Source organism: Aotus nancymaae, unplaced genomic scaffold (assembly GCF_030222135.1).
Source record: "Aotus nancymaae isolate 86718 unplaced genomic scaffold, 86718_ANA_hifiasm-v0.15.2.pri h1tg000036l, whole genome shotgun sequence".
Taxonomy (NCBI): Eukaryota; Metazoa; Chordata; class Mammalia; order Primates; family Aotidae; genus Aotus; species Aotus nancymaae.
Window position 1 is genome coordinate 78,169,745 of NW_026988450.1, and position 21,254 is coordinate 78,190,998.

Below are 21,254 nucleotides of genomic sequence, written 5' to 3' on the forward strand. Positions count from 1 at the left end.
GTTCTCTCCCTTGTTCCTTTTGCTCTTCCAGCTTTTCTAATATCTTTGTAAACAATCTTCTACATTAAATTGTTTGAAATATCCAGAGTGATAAGTTTTCTTAACTCAACTTCAACTGTCATACTATTTTTTTTTTTTTTCAAATTCAGTTTCAGGAATTTTTATTTTATTATTTTTTTTTTTGAGACAGGGTCTTGCTGTTGCCCAGGCTGGAGTGTGGTGGCATGCTCATGGTTCACTGCAACCTTGATCACTCGGGCTCATTCGATCCTGCCACCTCTGCCTCCTGAGTAGGCCCCTGCCATCATACTCAGCTAATGTGTGTGTGGGTGTGGGGGTGTGTGTGTGGCGGGGGGATGGGTTGTTTGTTTTTGCAGAGACAGGGTCTCACCCTGTTGCCCAGGCTGTTCTCAAATTCATGGCCTCAAGCAATCCTCCCCTACCCTGGCCTCGCAAAGTGCTGGGATTACAGGCATGAGCCATCACACCTGGCAGCTTTTGAAATTCTGGACACAGGCTGGGAACGGTGGCTCACGCCTGTAATCCCAGCACTTTGGGAGGCCAAGGCAGGTGATCACCTGAGGTGGGGATTTCAGGACCAGCCCAATCAACATGGAGAAACCCCATTTCTAGAAAAATACAAAAAGTTAGCCAGGCGTGGTGGCACATGCCAGGCTGAGGTGGGAGAATCGCTTGAACCCAGGAGGCGGAGGTTGCAGTGAGCCGAGATTGCACTATTGTACTCCAGCCTGGACAACAGAGGGAGGCTCGACCTCAAAAAAAAAAAGAAAAAGAAAAGAAATTCTGGATACCAATCTTTTCGTGCTTATATACAAGATACTTTCTCCTATTCTCCTACGCTCCAACATATCTTAACTTGGTGTGTGGTGCTGTTTGTCATAATAGTCCAGTTTTTCACCTTTTCTTCATGGTCTATGCTTGTTGAAATAACAATTCTTCAAAAATGCCTTAGTTATTCTTGCCTTTTTGTTCACTCATGTGATTGTCAAATTCTACAAAAAATTCTGATGGGATTTTGATTTGACTTTGCATTAAATATATAATTGCCACCTCTAATTTCAATCATTTTGTCATTTAATCTATGAATATGACAGATTATATAAATTCATTTTCTATTGCTAAATCATTCTTGGATTCCTGAGATCACATCTACTTGGTTGGTTGGTTATTTATTATTTATTTATGATAAATGAATGAATGAAACAGGGTCTTACTCTGTTGCCCAGCCTGGAATGCAGTGGCACAAGCATAACTCACTGCAGCCTCTCATGTTCCTAGGCTCAAGCGATCCTCCTGCCGCCACCTCCCAAGTAACTGACACTACAGGTGCATGCCACCCTGCCTGGTTAGTTTTTTTATTTTTTGTAGAGACAGGGTCTCCCTTTGTTGCCCAGGCTGGTCTTGAACTTCTAGGCTCAAGCAAACCTCCTACCCCAGTCTCCCAAGGTGCTATAATTACAGGCGTGAGCCACTGCGCCTGGTTTATTTGGTCATTTAAAAAAAAACATACTCCTAGATTTGGTTTTGCTAACATTTCACCTTGGATTATTTTATAAGACTGACCTATAATTTTTCTCTCTGTTGTTGTCTGGTTTTGTAAAGCATATTTGTATACATAGGCTTTTCCTATTCTTTAGAACCACTTATAAACAATAGAATGTGTCAGTTATTCAATGAGTTTTATAGGAAAGCTCTTCCAAACATCTAAGAAGTCTACATCTGTTTTCATCTTTGAAACTCTAGCCTCTAACAGATACTCTGTCACACAGGCAGTACTCAATAAATATTTGTCAAATTAATGAATGAACAATTTCAAGTAAAAAACAGCTTATTTATTCAAAAAGAGAATACCCAAACTAAGGGCATCCCATAAAAACAGTAGCTTTAGGTCAAATGAAACAAAGTACAACTTAATAAATTAGGGACTAAGTTTATGGAATAATTCCTTGGTCCTACCTATGAAGGGATAATTTAAATATAAGCTCTATAAACATTAAGAAAATCGTGGACAAGGTTAACAGACAAAGATTTATTGCTAAAACATTAAAGCTGGCCTAGACAGCAATGGTATTTTCCCACAACACTCTTTACCACCTCTGAACTAATCTTCAGTGGTGTTTCTGATGTTCTTATGCATTATTGCTATAGAGTTCAAATCCTTAAAATCTTCATGACCAACAGTCATCTTCAGAAGAAGCAATTCTAGTTTTCTGTTTTTGCACAGAGAATAACTATGGGCTACAAAGACATTCTCATCAATTACTTATAAACATGCCACCCATCTCCCCAGACTGAGAGTCTTTGGTGCCTCTTCCAGTCACCAAACAGCAGCAAAAAAGCAAGAAACTTAAGGCCTCACTGACAAATAAAGAGGCCTGTGGCAGTGAAAGGATAAACTGTCCATCAGTCTTTCATCTCCTGGGAGATTTCACAGGAAAAGGACAAAGTGCGGGAAGCAGGAGGCCTACAATTGAAAGGAAATCTGCCAACATTTGGCATATAGAAGTAAAATGCCATTCCTAGTCACCTCTCTATGACTGAAATGGGTAAGAAATCCTTAAAAATTGTTCTGCTTTCTTTCTTTCACAATTTGAGTTAAAAGATAAGGTATTCTCTGAAGTATCCCTTAATTTCTGGGGCTGACTAGGGGGGCTCTTCTTAACATTATAGTCACTGTGGGGAGTGAAAGACAACAGGCAGAATGGCTTTATATCTCACTATCAATAAATAAGAGACTCTCAGACCAGGAAGGGACCATCCCATGGTCAAATGGAAGACTCAATCTTGACTGTTTAATCTTGGTATGAATCTATTCTACAATATATCTACGCCAAGTAGCCATCTCACCACTGCTTAAATAACTCTACATAACTTAAATTTTAGACTTGTCAATTTTTAGAAAAATTTGTAGAAACTTAAGCCAATGACTGAATAAGCACAATTAAGACATGAATTCTACCCTCAAGAACCACACAATCCTTGTATTAAACTGCAAGTCACCCACTTGTTAATTTTTTCTCCTTGGTTTAAATTCTCATTGACCTGGAAATAAACTAAACACAATCCCTGTACTACTTAAGAAATCATTAAATATATGAAGTATCTTAAAACAACAGTCAAATGAGGTCAAAAGAAAGTTACCCATTATATAATACCCAACATTATATATGTTCGCATTGGCAAAGTTACAAACAAGACATCTCCAATCTAGTAATGTCAAGAATTTAGCTTCTGAATCAAGTTTAGAAGTGATTTTCTAGGGCAAGCATGGTGGCTAATGCCTATAATCCCAGCAGTTTGAGAGGCTGAGGTGGGAGGACTGCTTGAGCCCAGGAGTTTGAGACCAGCCTGGGCAACACAGCAAGACCTCATCTAACTTTTTTTTTTTTTTTTTTTTTTGAGACAGAGTTTCGCTCTTGTCGCCCAGGATGGAGTGCAGTGGCGCAATCTCGGCTCACTGCAACATCTGCCTCCAGGTTCAAGTGATACTCCTGCCTCAGTCTCCCAAGTAGCTGAGATTACAGGTGTTTGCTACCAAACCCAGCTGATTTTTGTATTTTTAGTAGAGACGGGGTTTCCCTATGTTAGCCAGGCTGCCACCTGCGTCAGCCTCCCAAGGTGCTGGGATTACAGGCGTGAGCCACCACGCGTAGCCCCAATTTAAAATTTTAAGTTTGTTTTTTTTTTTTTTTTAAGGGAATACTCATCACAGAGACCTTGTTAAACACTATAGGCTTAAGGACCAAGGGCAGTGGAACCTTTTCCCTGAGTGTGATCTTAACTTCTGTATCCAAAGCACCCTGCAGAGGTCTTTGCATGATGTTAGTGCTAAATAAATGTTAAGTCAATAAATGAAAGCTTACTGTGGTACATACAATTCATCCAAAAGAATTAAGAAAAATTTCAAGTGTTCTTGAAAGAAATTAGTACTAAAATTTCTAAGTGAGAAAAAATTTTTCTGGAAAAAATTTTTTTAAGAAAAGCAAAAACTATGTTATGGATGGCTAGATGCAGAAGCTAAAAGTAGAATAAATTTAAAAAAGAAGAAAGTATGCTTATTAGGAAAAGAAGACAGACGTTAGGAAATGTTCTTAAATAGTTTTCTACAGCTTGTCAGGTCTTTCTGTTTGAGCCTTGTACACTAACGGAATTTAATAAAAGTGAAATTACAAAAGGGCACAAATGTTTTCCTGGTTCTTGAACTTAATTTAACTGAACTAAAATTAAAATCATTCTCTTAAATGTATGTCCTCCAGGCCTATCATAGCCAAACAGAATACAAAAACATATTTTTCTCTTCTTGGTAATAGAATTCTAAAGATTCGTACTTGAATAATTTTCTACATGTATAAATCAGTATCTCTTATAGTGCTAGACAGAGTCCAGCAGAGGTCACTCATTTACATTTTGATGTTGCCAAGGAGGTGGTAATTATAACTGAATATGTAAATTTTTACTTTTCCTTTTTTTTTTTTTTGAGACGGAGTTTCGCTCTTGTTACCCAGGCTGGAGTGCAATGGCACGATCTCGGCTCACTGAAACCTCTGCCTCCCAGGTCAACTGATTCTCATGCCTCAACCTCCCGAGTAGCTGGGATTACAGGTATATGCCACTACGCCCGGTCAATTTTTGTAATTTTAGTAGAGACCAGGTTTTGCCATGTTAACCAGGCTGGTCTCAAACTCCCAGCACCTCAGGTGATCTACCCGCCCCAGCCTCCCAAGTGCTGGGATTACAGGCATGAACTACTGTGGCCGGCCTTTCATTATATCATTTTCTAAAGTACAATTTTACTTCAGTTAAGAGCAGAAAGAAATCCCCCTTAGTAAATTTAAAAGCAAGTCCCAAGGCCAGGCATGGTGGCTCATAACTGTAATCCCAGCACTCTGGGAGGCCAAGGCAGGCGGATCACAATGTCAGAAGATGAGACCATCCTGGACAACATGGTGAAACCCTGTCTCTACTAAAAATACAAAAATTAGCTGGGTGTGGTGGTGCATGCCTGTAGTCCCAGCTACTCAGGAGGCTGAGGCAGAAGAATCACTTGAACCCGGGAGGCAGTGGTTGCAGTAAGCTGAGATCACACCACTGCACATCAGCCTGGAGACAGAGTGAGACTCCATCCCAAAAAAAAAAAAAAACAAAAAACAAAAAAAAACAAATCCCATAATTATTTTCAAATAACAAGGCCAGATACCTTCGTAAATAATATTGCAAAAGCTGGTTTGCTTTTTTTTAAAAGGTTGATTTATACAAAATAGGAAGAAATCTGTATTTTCTTAATACTGTGGAATAAGCTAATTGTAAATGAAATGCTGAGATTATTATTAAGATCAAATACATGTACATATCATATAAATTTTTTTGAACGTAAATTTTTTTGAATAGTTAGCTATGCCATACATATTCATGGAGGTAAAGGAAGACAAAGATTTTTAAAGGAAAAACAAGGGTTATATAACAGCTTTGAAATAAATATCCTTAGCTACAGAGATCAGTAACAAGGGTGACACCAGTCTGCAGCTGAACAGGCAGTTGCTGGGCAGATGTCCTTGCAAAAGTATTATTTTGTGTAAGGTGGTGATGGCCTTTGTATAAGGTTATGGTCTCTGTAGTCTTTTTCATTATCAGGCATACAAGTGTGAGAACACTCTTTTCACAGCCTTCCCTGGCTCTGTATGTCAGAGTTTCCTTAACATTAGTAACTCCACTTTGATTCTGAAGACTTTCATTACCACATGTATAAAGTTGCTGGAAGAAGAGAAATGGAGAAAGGGGATGACAAAAGATAGAAAATCTGAGCCCAGACTATAGAGTTTGTGAAATGACTTGAATGAGCTCAACTCCCTAATTTTAGGAAAGAAGGGAAGTAAAGACTAGACCGGGCACGGTGGCTCACACCTGTAATCCCAGCACTCTGGAAGGCCGAGGCAGGAGGATCACCTGAGGTCAGGAGTTCGAGACCAGCCTGACCAACAAGGAGAAACCCCATCTCTACTAAAAATTTAAAAAGTTAAGTCAGGCATGGTGGTGCACCCCTCTAATCCCAGCTACTTGGGAGGCTGAGGCGGGAGAACTGCTGAACCCGGGAGGCAGAGGTTGTGGTGAGCTGAGACTGTATCATTGCACTACAGCCTGGGCAACAAGAGCAAAAAACTCCATCTCAAAAAAAAAAAGACAAAAAAACTTGGTGACTTGGACAAAGCAGCAAATGATTAAAAACGTGAGGCTTAATCCACTGACTCTGGCAGTGCAGCTTCTGAGAACATCTTTAAAACATGGCATCAGGCCCACATCACATCAAAAGAATCAAGTACCACCACAACAAAGGAAACAAAAACGAAAGTCAAGTCCCCCACTATGTCCCCTTTAAAATGACTGTTAATGCTGTTTTTGTATTAACCAAACTTCAACAGACCTGTCATTCCCTTTTATTTGTAGTCAGCTGTCAGCTGCTGGGCAAGGACTGGGATTCGGGGACATGATTCTAGGCTTGTTCTAGATCATGCTGGCACTCACCACCGTACAGCTTATACTACTGATGGAACTGCCACACAGCTGGTGACTTTCTGCAAGTCTCTACCTTTTTCATGTTTTAGGAACACAATTATCAGGGCACTACCATTTGTATCCTTCCCATGACAATGATGGCATTTCTATTCTTAAAATTTTGAAGTATTAAGAAAACATAGGTTTCTTCCTATTTTGTATATTTGGGTTTTGGGATGGCGGTTTCTTTTGAGATAAGGTCTCACTCTATCACCTGGGCTGGAGTGCAGCGGCATGATATCAGCTCATGGCAACCTCTGTCTCCCAGGCTCAAGCAGTTCTGGTGCCTTAGCCTCCTGGGTAGCTGGGACTACAGGTATGCACCACCATGCCCAGCTAATTTTTGTATTTTTAGTAGAGACAGGATTTTGCCTTATTGGCCAGACTGGTCTCAAACTCCTGGCCTCAAGTGATCCACCCACCTCAGCCTCCCAAAGTGCTGGAATTACAGGTGTATGCTACCAAGCACTCAGCCCTGATACTTGTTTTTTACATATTTACTTCATGTTCTTTGAAGGCAGGCACTCGCCAAGGCTTCACACTCATTTTCTACTTTCTTTCTCCACAGAATTCGTTGTTTCTGTTATTATGGATCAGCAAACGGAAGCTATTTCACAAACTTCTAGCCTACACTATTAGGATACTTTTTTTTTTTTTTTTTTTTTCAGAGAGACAGAGCCCAGCTCTGTCGCCCAGGCTGGAGTACAATGGTGAGATCTTTGCTCACTGCAACCTTCCAGGTTCAAGTGATTCTCATGCCTCAGCCTCCCAAGTAGCTGTGATAACAGGGCGGTGTCACCACACCAGGCTAATTTTTCTATTTGGAGACAGAGTTTCAGTTTCACCATGTTGGCCAGGCTGGTCTCAAACTCCTGACCTCAAGTTATCTGCCTGCCTTGGCCTCTCAAAGTGCTGGGATTACAGGCATGAGCCACTGTGCCCAGCCCATAACTACTTCTTTAAGATTAGTTAAATAGAACATGAAAAACTACACTTACTGAAATATGACGGAAAAAGGTCTAGCTAAATTTTCACTAAGGTTCTTAATATGGGGATACACAGAATTCAGGGATCTGTAAATATGGAGGGGAACCTTTTCACTAACCTCTATGCAAAAATTAGCAATTCCCTCAATCAAGAATGTAAGTAACAAACCACAGTAGTATTAGAAAACCTATGAATTTGTCATTAATAGAAACCATGGGTATTTTCATACTACAATTTTTGCAAACAATATCTATTTAAAATTAAGATACATAGCACACTTACTAATGCTTATTCTCTAACATGAGAAACACATTAATGTAAGAAGCACACATATTACTTTATCACAAATTTGTATATAGTATTTGCTAATGGTTTTTGAATATAACATTTCCTTCTTAATCCTATGTAGTTTACTTCATATAATCATGAATCATTATCCTGAGGCAGGATTCACAGGCTTCATTAAGATTGCCTAAGAGGTCCTTTGCACAAAAAAATACTCGTTAAGAACCCCTGAACTGTAAAATAAGAGTAAGCAAGGTTATGACAATTTTGAAGGATTGTCATGGTAGTAACTGTCATACTAGTTCTAATAAAATGATGGGCTGTTTTTTTTTCTTTTTTTTTTTTTTTCGACACAGAGTATCACTCAGTTGCCCAGGCTGGAGTGCTGGTAATCTCGGCTCACTGCAACCTCCACCTCCCAGGTTCAAGCAATTCTCCTGCCTCAGCCTCCCTAGTAGTTGGGACTACAGGTGCATGCCACCACACCTGGCTAATTTTTTGTGCTTTTAGTAGAGATGGGGTTTTACCATGCTGGCCAAGCTGGTCTCCAACTCCTGACCTCAGGTAATCTGCTCACTTCGGCCTCCCAAAGTCCTGGGATTACAGGCACAAGCTACCGCACCCAGCCTTGCTTTTGTTTTTTGAGACAGGGTCTTGCTCTGTCGCCCAGGCTGAAGTGCAGTGATGCAAACCTGGCTCACTGCAGCCTGGACATCCCAGGCTCAGGTGAGCCACCACGACTGGCCTGATCAGCTAGTCTTGAAAAAATATCTTCTGATTATGACAAAAAAGAACATGGAAAGGGATTTTAAGCTAGTTATTTTCACTTAAGAACACAAAGTCTGTCTGTAAAAAAAGATTACGTTTTGAATACTTAATAACTTGTGATAATTAAAATAATTCCAGGATTACAAATGTTTAAGTGCTCAGGACCCTTTAACAGTAACTATTTTTTTGATAAATATTCTTTGCTTCTAAGATTTTTTTTAAAAAAGGACAAAAACCACTAACAGGTAGAATTCTTAAGGTAATATGTAAAGTGTCTTCCCTTCTGTTTTAAATGAAAAATATATATATGTATATATATATACTTTACTAAAATTATGGCTTAGACCTTTCTTGTGGTGATAGCTATAACTATCAACTATACTGGTGACAGCTAAAATGACTTAATTCAAAGGAAAACACATACCTCTCCTATTGAAAGAAAGCTGTTAAAAAAAGGTCTAATTAATTTCCATTTTCCCCACCAGTTCCTATTCTGAGCCCAAAACTAAACAATCAATATTTCCTAACAACATTTTTAGTAGCTCAATATTGTGCATAGAACATTTTCCTTAAATTATATATAGTTAATGTGTTAAGTTTTTATTGAAATAGTAACTTTTCATTTGTATTTGAATAATCATTTCCCCCAAAGACATATTTACCTTCAGCCAGTGCTGGTGATTCTGTCCTTGTCCTTCTATCTGTTTAAAGAAAGAAAAAAAGGAAGAAAGTCTAAAACATTATTATACTTTAAAACAAGTTTTTATTACAGTTAACTTTAAAGTTCACGAACGCCATCACATGCACATTTTATACATACACACATGTATTTATTTCCTTGGAATTAACTCAACCACCATTTAGGGAGGACCTATTTAGAGTAAGGCATTATATTAAGCCCTGGAAAACAACAATAGGTAAGACAACCCAGTTGTCATCGTCAATACACTCAAAGAGTAAAAAATGTACCAAGACAAGTACACAATTCTCATCAAAGCTTATGAAGCAAAGGGTAAGAAAAGGAAAATCAGGGTTGGGCACAGTGGCTCACACCTATAATCCCAGCACTCTGGGAGGCCGAGTCAGGCAGATCACGAGGTCAGGAGTTCGAGACCAGCCTAACCAACATTGTGAAACCCCGTCTCTACTGAAAAATACAAAAATTAGCCTGGCATAGTGGCGCATGCCTGTAATCCCAGCTACTCAGGAGGCTGAGGCCAGAGAATCGCTTGAATCTGGGAGGTGGAGGCTGCAATGAGCCAAGATCATGCCACTGCACTCCAGCCTGGGCGACACAGCGAGACTCCATCTCAAAAAAGAAGGAAAAGTAAAGTCAGTAATTCCTCTTTAGCAGGGGCCTAAAACTATCAAAAGAGGCTTATTTATATATTCTTATCACAGTTTAAGTTCATTCAGTTTCAATGTATTAACAATCAGTTTTACTAAAGGTTCTAAAATCGTTACTTCATAACAATAACCTATTATTTGCCAGGGACACATTTGGCAAAATTCAAGTGAACCACAAAGGCCTCTCTAGGATTGGTTTTACTATTTCATTCACTCAATTCATTCGTTTCTGCAGAGAAAGGGTCTCATTATGTTGCACAGGGTGGTCTCCAATTCCTGGTGCTCAAAGTGAGCTTCCTGCTTTGGCCTCCCATAGTTCTGGGATTACAGGCGTGAGCCACCATGCCAGGCTGGGTTTTACTATTCCAAAGACACAATTTTAGGTAAAATAAAATCTGCAGAATGAGTTTATTATAACTTTGCAAAAAAAGGTTATAAGAAGCAAATAAAGATATTAACCCCTTGGAGAAGAAGGTATGGATCACTCTACCAAGAAAAAGCCTCATGTTTTCACTCTAGCTGAGGTACCTCATCCTGACTGCACTATCTGTGGTTAACTTTCTGCTCTGAGGCTTTGCAATAGGAGATATCTACACGAATTCTTCAGCTATCCAGAGACATAAACAAATCTGAAAATTTGAAGGTGTTAACACTGAGAGATGGGATCTAGCAGATAAATATCACCTTCTTCCCAACGAAAGGGATATCCTTATTGCTTTCTTAGAGGGCTTCCTGAGGATCATGCCCCAGCTGCTCACAAAAGTGAATAGCTCAGTAACGCACCCTTGGATTGGTGTTCCCTCTTTCCTAGTTCACTTGCTCCAGTCCTTCAACTTCTGTTTCTTGCTAACAGGTGTGCAAATGAATTACCTGCAAAAAAGCAGCTGTCTCAGTTTCTGCTTTTGGGGTAAAACTAGGTCAAGACACTTGATTTCCATGATACCATAATCCCTTTTCATCCTACCTCACTGGATGCTACTTCTTAATTTCCACTACACTTTCTTGCACACCCCATATTCCACCCAAACTCTCACTACCTAAAATCCTTGAGCCTACTATCTCCTATTAACTCAGGGCTGAAGATTCTGTTGCATGAGCATTATAGATCTACTATTATTTCATATTCAAGAAACTAGAACAGAGTTTGCAAAAATGGATACGTAGTTGGCTGGCTGAGGCCACCTTAGGTAAGTGTTAACCAGGCAAACAACTGTGTGTTTATCTAAATGGTGCCACTGCTATCAACATGCCATGCTAAAAATACAGGTGATCCAGAGCTCAACCTTCACGTGAACAGATTTTAGACGCTAGCAACTAATGAAATAAGTCAGACATACCCAGTAGGCCAAATGAAACAGTCTGAGGGCTACATGTGGACAAACCATCAGTTTGCGACTTCTGCTCTAGAATCTCACATTGTCTACAATTTATTATTTTATTAATCCTTCATCTTTAACTTTTCTCTATGAGTTAGTCCATAAATGCGAGTCACATTCAAAGTCTAACTGCTCTAGTTTTCCTCAAAAGCTTGCCTTGGATCAGTATTACTAAAAGTGAAATGAATAAACACTTTACTGCTTTTTCTGCCAAAGATAAAACTTCCTTCCCTACAGCCCACTCCAGGCACCCAGAAATAAACAAGTGGCTTGACTGACCACTTTTATAAACCACAGCAGAAAAAACAGTGCCACTTGCATAAAACCATGAGGAAAAATTCTAATTCTTAATAAATCAAGAAACAATAAAACACTTGTAACTGTATTCACCATTAGAAATCAAATATCAGATCATAAACAGTAAATATTAACTAATATTTACATTGGATAATCCAGGCACCCAAAATCTACAAACCTAGAGATCCTTCAAGTTAAGTGTTAAAATTTTCTTGCCTCCAGCAAGACATTAATTATGACTTCAGACCATTCTGTCAACCATATTTATAGCTTTGTAGTATTTCAAATGATGGTACATAAATCTCACTGCTGTCCAGGTACAGTGGCTCACGCCTGTATGCCCAGCACTTTGGGAGGCTGAGGTGGGTGGATCACCTAAGGTCAGGAGTTTGAGACCAGCCTGGCCAACATGGTGAAACCCCGTCTCTCCTAAAAATACAAAAATCAACTGGAGGTGGTGATGTGCGCCTGTAATCTCGGGAAGCTACTCGGGAAGCTGAGGCACAAGAATTGCCTGAACCCGGGAGGCAGAGGTTGCAGTGAGCTGAAATTGCACCACTGCACTCCAGCCTGGGTGACAGAGTAAGACTCTATCTCAAAAGAAATAAATAAAAAATAAATAAGTAGCATTGAAATGGAAAACTAAGATAGACCCTTCTCAAACTATACAGTACAGATGGATTTGAATATAATTTCTCAATACTAAATCTCAGAAAATAGAACACAAAATCTTATCTTTGGAGAAATAATATGCTAAAATATAAAGCACTATACAAAATTTAAAGTGGAAAGACAGATCAATCTTGTAAAAATTAAAGATAAAGGATACTAAAATGTCTTAAATAGTTCATGGGAGTGTATATAAATCCCACGTAGACAACAGAAAAAAAATAACCTTGACAATTTGTAACAGGAAGGCAAAACAATAAATATGAAAAAAATGTATAGCCCCTAATAATAAAAGGCAAATATAGTAAAATGGTTTAGAGAACTGGTTCTGAAATGAGATAGACCTGGGTTGCATTTCCAATTATTTAAATTATTAAGTTATTTGAGCATGCTTTGTTATTTGTAAAATGCAGATTTTTCACTTATTTAAATTAGGTTATCTATGTATCCTTTTCCTTTGTAAAAGAGCAAAAATAAACTCAAAGTGTGCAGATTAATGGAATTGTTAGTTCTGCTGAACATGGTCACTACCTTTTGATATTAAAATTATAATAATATATATCTATTGACACTAAATCTCAAGTATAGTACTGTCAAGGAAACCATGTCTAATCTGCATGAGAGCTCAAAACACCTGAGGCTTCCTCTATGTCATCCTACACCATGCTTACTACCACAAAATAGTTTGATCAGAAGTACAATGGTTACATTTAGAGCCTCCCTCCTTGATATACTTAGAAGTATATTTTTTATATAAAAACAAATATCAAGGTATATATGATAAATATAAATCTGGGTATTGTACAAATATTAATACTAAATATTAGTACAATATCAATAAATTTTTTACAGAGTTTTTTTTAATTTTTAAATAAAACAGAGACGGGGTCTTGCTATGTTGACCAGGCTGGTCTCTAACTCCTGGCCTCAAGTAATCCTCCCACCTCAGCCTCGCTAAGTGCTGGGATCACAGGTATCAGCTACTATGCCTGGCCAAGAAAATCTTAATCTCTATTGTAAACTCATGCTCCAGAAGAAATGAAATACCAACATTTCTCATTATCTTTAAAGTTTTTTAAAAATTATCTCCAGGAAAAAGTAAATTGCCTGTAACAGTTAACTAGTAATGCCAGGCTTTCAGAACATGATTTGATTTTTGTAGATTCTAAAAATGTCTTACAAACTTCATTTTCCCTTTTTTTAATAAGGGTAAAACATGCTCACTGTACACATAAAGTGGAAAGAAACAAGTATCACTACCTATAATCCCACAACCAAAACTTTAACAATTATTCTCTTCTAAATTCTCTTATGCATATTTTTATAAAATTTAACACCATATATTTGTATTTGTCCTGCTTTTTTATAATTCATATCATGAGCAATATTTTCATATCATTAAAACCTCTGCCAAAATACCACCTTTAATCTTTATGTACCAACTCGTCATGTGGGTATACCACATTTTTTCAAGCATTTTCTTACTACTGGATATTCAGGTTTTTCTAACATTTTGCTCTTATAAACAATGCCCAAGACTTCCATAAGCACAAAAATATCTGTGTGATTAGAAAATGTTATCCCAGTCTAATATAAAAATGTTGATGAACTATTATTTTATTATATAACCTGAACATCTATACAATATAGCTCTGCCTGGTTTGGGGTTTAAGAACCTCGGCAAGCAAAAAACCCTGGCTGTGCATACACAGGCCACTGCACACAAGGGTCACACTCTTGCCTACTGACAAACATAATCCCTGAACATTAAGACACAAACATACCTAAGTCAGTGCCAGGTACCCTGGCCCAAACTTTAGAATTAGAATTAAATTAGAATGTTAATTAAATGTAATTTTGGACAGAATGATGCACTGGCCAACTTCACAGAATCCTTGACAAGTGGTGTCTTCTGTTGCTTTTATTATTATTTTTTTTTTTTAAAGAGACAGGGGCCAGGTGTAGTGGCTCACACCTTTAATTTCAACACTTTAGGAGGCTGAGGTGGGAGGATTGCTTGAGGCCAGAAGTTTGAGAACAGATGAGACAACATAGCAAGACCATCTGCACAAAAAAATAAAATGAACAGCCAGGTCTAGTGACATACAACTGTAGTCCCAACCACATGTGTGGCTGAGCAGGAGGATGCTTAAGCCCAAGAGTTCAAGGCCACAGTAGCTATGACTGCCTCTGAACTCAAACACAGGCAACAGAACAAGACCTTATTTCCAAAAAATAAAAGAAACAGGATCTCGCTCTGCTGCCGAGGCTGGAATGCAGTCGCACAATCATAGCTCACTGTAACGTTGAACTCCTGGCCTCAAGTTGTTCTCCATCCTTGGTCTCCAAAAGCGCTGGAATTATAGGCACTAGTCACCTTGCCCATCCTCTCTCCCTTTGTTTTTTAAACTACTGAGGTCAGCTATTTTTTCTCCACAATTGTGTAACTTAGTCCTTCCCATTTTTCTAACAAGGCCTTATTTTTTTTTTTTTTTTGAGACGGAGTTTCACACTTGTTGCCCAGGCTGGAATGCAATGGCGTGATCTCGGCTCATCGCAACCTCCGCCTCCTGAGTTCAAGCAATTCTCCTGCCTCTCGAGTAGCTGGTAGTACAGGCATGCGCCACCACGCCCAGCTAATTTTGTGTTTTTAGTAGAGACGGGGTTTCTCCATGTTGGTTAGGCTGGTCTTGAACTCCCAACCTCAGGTGATCTGCCAGCCTCAAAAGATGCAGAGATGCACTCTGGGTTTGGGGGTAGGGGAGAACTGGGAACAGAGAAAGTGCATTTGAATGAAAACAAAGACTTGGGTTATTTTAATTTGTCTTTCTTTATTTGTAGTTTTTTATTTTAGAGTCAGGGTCTTACTAAGTTGCTCAGGCTGGGCCTTTCTTGTCTTGCAAGTCATTTTTTTCAAACAATTCTATATGATAATCAACAGGATGAACTAATAAAAGCATATTAAAGAGTCATTCAGGTAACATGACTCAATGAATTCCTAATCTATGTGTCATGGTGACAGAAAACAAGTATGTTCTTTACTGCTACTAAAGAAACTGATTAAATACAAAGCATAAAAGTCAATCCTACAATGCAACACCTTGACTTTCAGGAATCTGCTCCACTTTCAAAATCACACCTAGAAAAAGCAAAAGCTCTTGAAATAAACCTTGTCTTTCGTCATGGTGTTTTAATTACAGTAAAAGCTTTTCCATAGTAATCAGAACTAGAAGTTGTTCAATTAATTGCAATTCTTGATAGAAACATTTAAAATACATACATGTGTATTCATTAGCTAATTCTTTTTAAGAAAACTAAAGTACATTCTTCAATGACAAGTCATTGCTAGAATATTTCCAGCCACCATGATCCAATGCTTTTGTAGAAATTACTTGGGGAAAAAAAGAAACTTTTTTAAAAAAAAAATTTTTAAAGCTTAAAAAAATGCAAATTCCAATTCTTCACAGACTAGATGTGAACAGTCAGTGCTGGTTTGCAAAGTGCACTTTAAGTAGCACTAGTATAAATAAAACATGGGCTCTGGGACCAAACTGTGAGGCTCACTCACCCTTGGACAAGTTTCTCTCTAGTGGGGATAATAGTAATACCTACCACCTAATTGGGTTATTATGAGGATTAAATAAGAATATGTGGCCGGGCGCGGTGGCTCAAGCCTGTAATCCCAGCACTTTGGGAGGCCGAGGCGGGTGGATCACGAGGTCAATAGATCGAGACCATCCTGGTCAACATGGTGAAACCCCGTCTCTACTAATACAAAAAATTAGCTGGGCACGGTGGCGCGTGCCTGTAATCCCAGCTACTCAGGAGGCTGAGGCAGGAGAATTGCCTGAACCCAGGAGGCGGAGATTGCGGTGAGCCGAGATCGCGCCATTGCGCTCCAGCCTGGGTATCAAGAGTGAAACTCCGTCTCAAAAAAAAAAAAAAAAAAAGAATATGTTTAGCATTTAAAACTGTCCCTGACAGAAAAGTACTCTATAAATGCAAGTTGATGTTATTATCATCACTACTATTATACAGACCATAATAACCATAAACACACTTTTTCTAAAGCGTCTAGTTTTTGTCTTTTTTCAATGTAACGAGATATGAAGATACTGAAAATACAGAATGCTTTATAGTTTTATATTTTTCTCCCATCTTTTATATCCTGATCCCTGACCAATCATATCACTTCTTTTAAAGCCTGTCAGTGACTGGTCACTGCATACCTGTTATTCACTAAATGCACAGACTACAGAGCATGAAGCTGGGTTACTTCCCTGTCTCCCAGTGACAAACCCATGAGATTCTTTTTTAAAAAGGGTACCTGAAAGAGAGGATTTGCCAACAAAGATGAAAGTGAAGCAAAGAAACAAAAGCAATAATGCTGGAAATTCTAACGGAATATAAATGGAGTTACAAAGAAAGAGTTGACTGTGAGATTGCTGACACTGCTGCCAACAGGGAGACTAAATATGCAGCCAGAGGAACTTTCTGAAGGTAAACTGATTAACATAAAACAAGAGAGTGGTTATGGTGAAAAGGATGACAATGTCTCAGAGGAAGTCATGCCAGCAAAAAATCTTCAAATTAAAAGAACTCACATATATTTCTTGATATTCAAGGTGTAATGGATAAAATGTTTGAAGCTGATCCAAACTTAGAAGTATAACAACTTGTCCAAAGCCTAGAAATGATGCTCACTCCACACCGTACAACAGGGAAGAAGAAACCAGGCATGGTTCTAACTACTCTTGAAAAGATTTTTACAAAAAAAAAAAAACACTTTAATTCTCAAGGTTTAAATTGCACTAAGTAAAATACCAGTTTTACTATTTTATCCATTTCCCTATACATTTTACAACAATAAGAGTATGTTTTGACGAAAATTTCTAACAATCATGGAACAACGTAATTTCTAAGATTGCTTTGCAAAATTTAAGCCTGCATGAGTATTTTTACAGTCCACAGCACAAAATGAGAACTGCCTGTATAAAGAACTTTTACAACCTAAGAAGGAAAGCAATTCAATTTAAAGACAGGCAAAAGATTTAAACAGATAATTCACCAAAGTTAAATGGACTGCAAATAAGCACTTGAAAAGATGCTCAACACCATCAGCCACTAGAGAAATGCAAACTGAAAACATACCAGATGGCTAAAAAAAAAAAAATTGTAAATGACCATACCAAGTGCTGGTGAGAATACGGTGCAAATGAATTCCTATACACTTGTGCAAAGCCAGCTTAAAAAGTTAAATATACACCTACCATATGACACTGTCATTCCATCTAGGTATTTATCCAAGAAAAATGAAAGCATATGCTCATACAAGGAATTATACTCTAATGTTCACAGCAACTTTACTTGTAGTAGTCTCAAACTGCAAGCAACCCAAATGTTCATCAACAAATGAATGGACAGACTGTGGTATTTCCGTATGCTGAAATACTACTCAGCAATAAAAGAAACAAATTACTGACACATCCAATAATAAGTGTAAATCTCAAAATCACTAAGCTGAGTTGAAGAAGTCAGACATAAAAGAATATATATTCTATGAGTCCTCATAGATAAGATTCTAGGAGTCAAGTCTGGACAACATAGTGAGACTCTGTTTCTAAAAAAATTAATAAAAAAAAAGTAAGATTCTAGGAAATACAAACTAATATTACAATGACAGAAAATATATAAGTGGTTGACTGGGATCTAGGGGCAAAGTAGGGTGGATAGATTTGAAGGAGGCAGGAAGAACGCTGGAGGTGATTATGTTCATTATTTTGATTGTGGTGATGGTTTCATGGGTGATTAACTATGTTGAGGCTCAACAAACTGTATGCTTAATAAAACTTTTTAAAATGGCCCATGGACCATCTGTATCTGCCAAAAAAGGGGATTCTCAGGTTTGCCACGACCCACTAAATTCTGGGGGTCAAGTCAGAGAAATCGCATTTTCCAAGATCCAGGTTACTCTAATGTACATATTTACTCTGTAATCCAGAGGATCTAAAGCCTAGAGTCTCCAGAAGAACTATCTCACTCATCTCCTATGAAAACACACTTAGAATTTTAGTCCATCAATATTTCATTTAATAAAAATTTAATTAGCATTTGACAAGTTATTTTATCAGTACTTACATCAACAGGGTCTTAGATGAAGCCCATAATTTCAGAGCTTTAGAACTTAAGACATCCTATTACATTCATATTTATATTTTGAAATCTGGCATATAGGTAATCTCTGAAATAGTTCAATAAAAGAAAAGCCCATAGAGACAAGTTTTAAAGCTAAAAATAAAGCTTTATGATTTCAATTTAAAATCATATCCTGTCCCAATTTTATTTCACAAATGGGAAAGCTGAGACCCAGAAAGGTTAAATTTGGGCAGAGTCAGTAATAAAATGCAAATCTTCTATTTTACTTTCTTCTGAAATGAAAGTCATCTACCCAACCTTCTTCTAAAAAGGGTTCCTATTCCTTTGCTTTCAATTTCTCCTAAATTCGTATTTATTGTCATTTCTGTAGCTCAGGTTTTTTTGTTCTCACTCCTAACTACTGCAATAATCTCCTAAATGGATAACCTACTTCGGTAGTTCTCTCTCCACTTTATTTCAATTTCACAAATACCCGAGTACCTAGCATTAGTCAAGCACTATGAGACGCTGACTTTATCTTATCACTGCTCTATTTAAAAAAAAAAAAAAAAAAAAAAAAACTTCTAATAGCTCCCAATACTTTTCAGGATACATTCTCAAACTGGTACACTTAGGAATACCCTTTCTGATTTCAGACTACTCCCAATACGCATGCTATAGAGCAGAGCCCCCTAATAGCCTATGCTCATTCCAGTCCTGTAATCTGTTTCCTCCTCCTGGAAAGGTATTCCTTTCTTCCTAAAAAGGGTCTTATCCTTTAAGGCCAATTTAAAGCTATGCCTGCTTTCAACAGGCTTTTCCCTAGGACTCAAGCCAACCTCAATCCCTGCAATTCTGAAGCATTTTCACCCAATAGTACACTGCTACTCACTGGTTGCCGATGTTAGTTATATTACTGAGGGAAGATAAAATTTGTTTCTCAGGTCTTTTGTACCCTACTTAATATGCAGTACTTAAGTGTATTACAACAAAGGGAAACAGCATAGCACATATAGGTAAAAAAAGTTTTAGTCTAGAGACTTTGAAACCAGTCAAATACCAGTTTGAATCCTAGTTCTGACAATTACCATAATTCAGGATCACACAGCTAATAAGCATTAGTTACCTCATTGGTCAAATGGAGTTAACAGACTTTAAGCATTGTTGCAAGCATTAAATAAGATTCAATGAGAATGCATTTTCAGTGCTTAGGAAAAATCACAAAGAAAACATTCACTTAGTTGCAGCTATTATTAGCAACACAGATTAAATATCTACCACGTGGCAGATATTGTGCTACATTCTAGAAATACCAAAATGTTTAAGATTTAAGCTCTGATCTTAAAGAATTTGATGTATTAATATATGCAAATACCATTCATCCATCCAAGTTAGAAAACAACAATCATCATTCTTACCTGTACTCTAAGACCTAAAAACCTGACCATTCTATTTTCTAAAGAGATCTCTATTCATACAACCACTGAACTAGCAATTCAATCCAGTACTTCTACTGTAGCCTATTTGGGTCTCACTGCTGCATCTTTAACCTTTTCTAACTCATTGTCTATAATGTTATTAGAACAATCTTCCTAATGCAGAAACCTGATCACATATCGATGCATCATCCTTCCGATTAGTATATATCCGTAACTGCAATGGCATAGAACACAGAGATCTCAGGCTGACTCAATTTTTAAAGAAATATTTCCCAGATTTCTCTTAAGTATCTTTTTGATGTATTGTTAAATTAGATTTATTGACTGACTGAGACAAAGTCTTGCTCTGTGGCCCAGGCTGGAGTGCAGTGGCACAATCCTGGCTCACTGCAGCCTCTGCCTCCTGGGTAGCTGGGATTACAGGCGCGCACCACCACACCTGGCTAATTTTTGTATTTTTAGTAGAGACGGGGTTTTGTCATGTTGGCTAGGCTGGTCTCGATCTCCTGACCTCAGGTGATCTGCCCACCTCGGCCTCCCAAAGTGCAAGGATTACAGGCATGAGTCACCTCACCTGGCCGTTAAAGCAGCTTGATAAGAAACATAATCATTGCTTTAAATACTTCAGCTCTAGTTTTATTAGAAAATCCATCCTACTACTGCAATGATTTAGTAACAAAAAATTTGGGAAAACAAAAACCACCCTACCTCGTATTACTTCATTTTCACGTGTTACAAGTGACCGCTGGCCAGTACTATCAATAACGGCTGCCCCACAATCATCCATGAACCACGTCACCCTGTTTTTAACCACCCTGTTTTTAACTATGCATGCCACAAAGCTACAACAGCAGATTCTTATTCATCAAGTCTACCATATGCCATGGCATTTATTTTTTTTAAGAAGCCCTACAATGTTTCTAATACATAGCCAGGATTGCCCAATCCCAGATTAAGAAACTTTACATAGAAAAGTGACCAACCCCAGATATGATAATATTGCTTTGTCTATCTAAAGCCAGGGTCTGCAAACCACCCACAGACCATGCCAAATCCCAAGGCTTTTTGTTCTACCTGTACACTAGGAATGATTTTTACATTTTCTAAGGGTTGAAAAAAGAAAACAAGTCTGTATCCTGAAAGCAGTTAATGACTTCCTGTGAAGATAATACTTGCATATATAAAAAGTAACAAATCCATAATAATTCTGTCAACAGCAAAGTATTGTTACAGACTACAATTACAATAGAAATTTAGAGAACAGGACAGTGTGAGAGAAAAGGATATTCCATGTATGAGCTAAAAATCTTCTCAAAAGGCCCCACAGTACATCCTATCACTCATCAAAATAAGGGACCCTTTCCTGTGACTGAAAGTGGCT

At 38.0% G+C, this 21,254-nt stretch overlaps 1 protein-coding gene across 24 annotated transcripts in view; it reads right to left on the minus strand.

Annotated features, from left to right (window-relative positions):
- Nucleotides 1-21,254, minus strand: part of CYRIB (CYFIP related Rac1 interactor B) — a 172,348-nt gene that overhangs the window by 50,910 nt on the left and 100,184 nt on the right. For 12 of the 24 annotated variants that reach the window (XM_064384597.1, XM_064384584.1, XM_064384592.1 and 9 more), the window contains 2 exons: nucleotides 10,741-10,827; nucleotides 9,273-9,311 (listed from right to left, as the gene is read on the minus strand). The gene's annotated coding sequence lies outside the window, so the exon portion shown is untranslated. Of the gene's footprint in view, nucleotides 1-9,272; nucleotides 9,312-10,740; nucleotides 10,828-21,254 lie in introns of those variants that run through there. The other 12 variants (XM_064384598.1, XM_064384585.1, XM_064384594.1 and 9 more) reach the window with 1 other exon arrangement.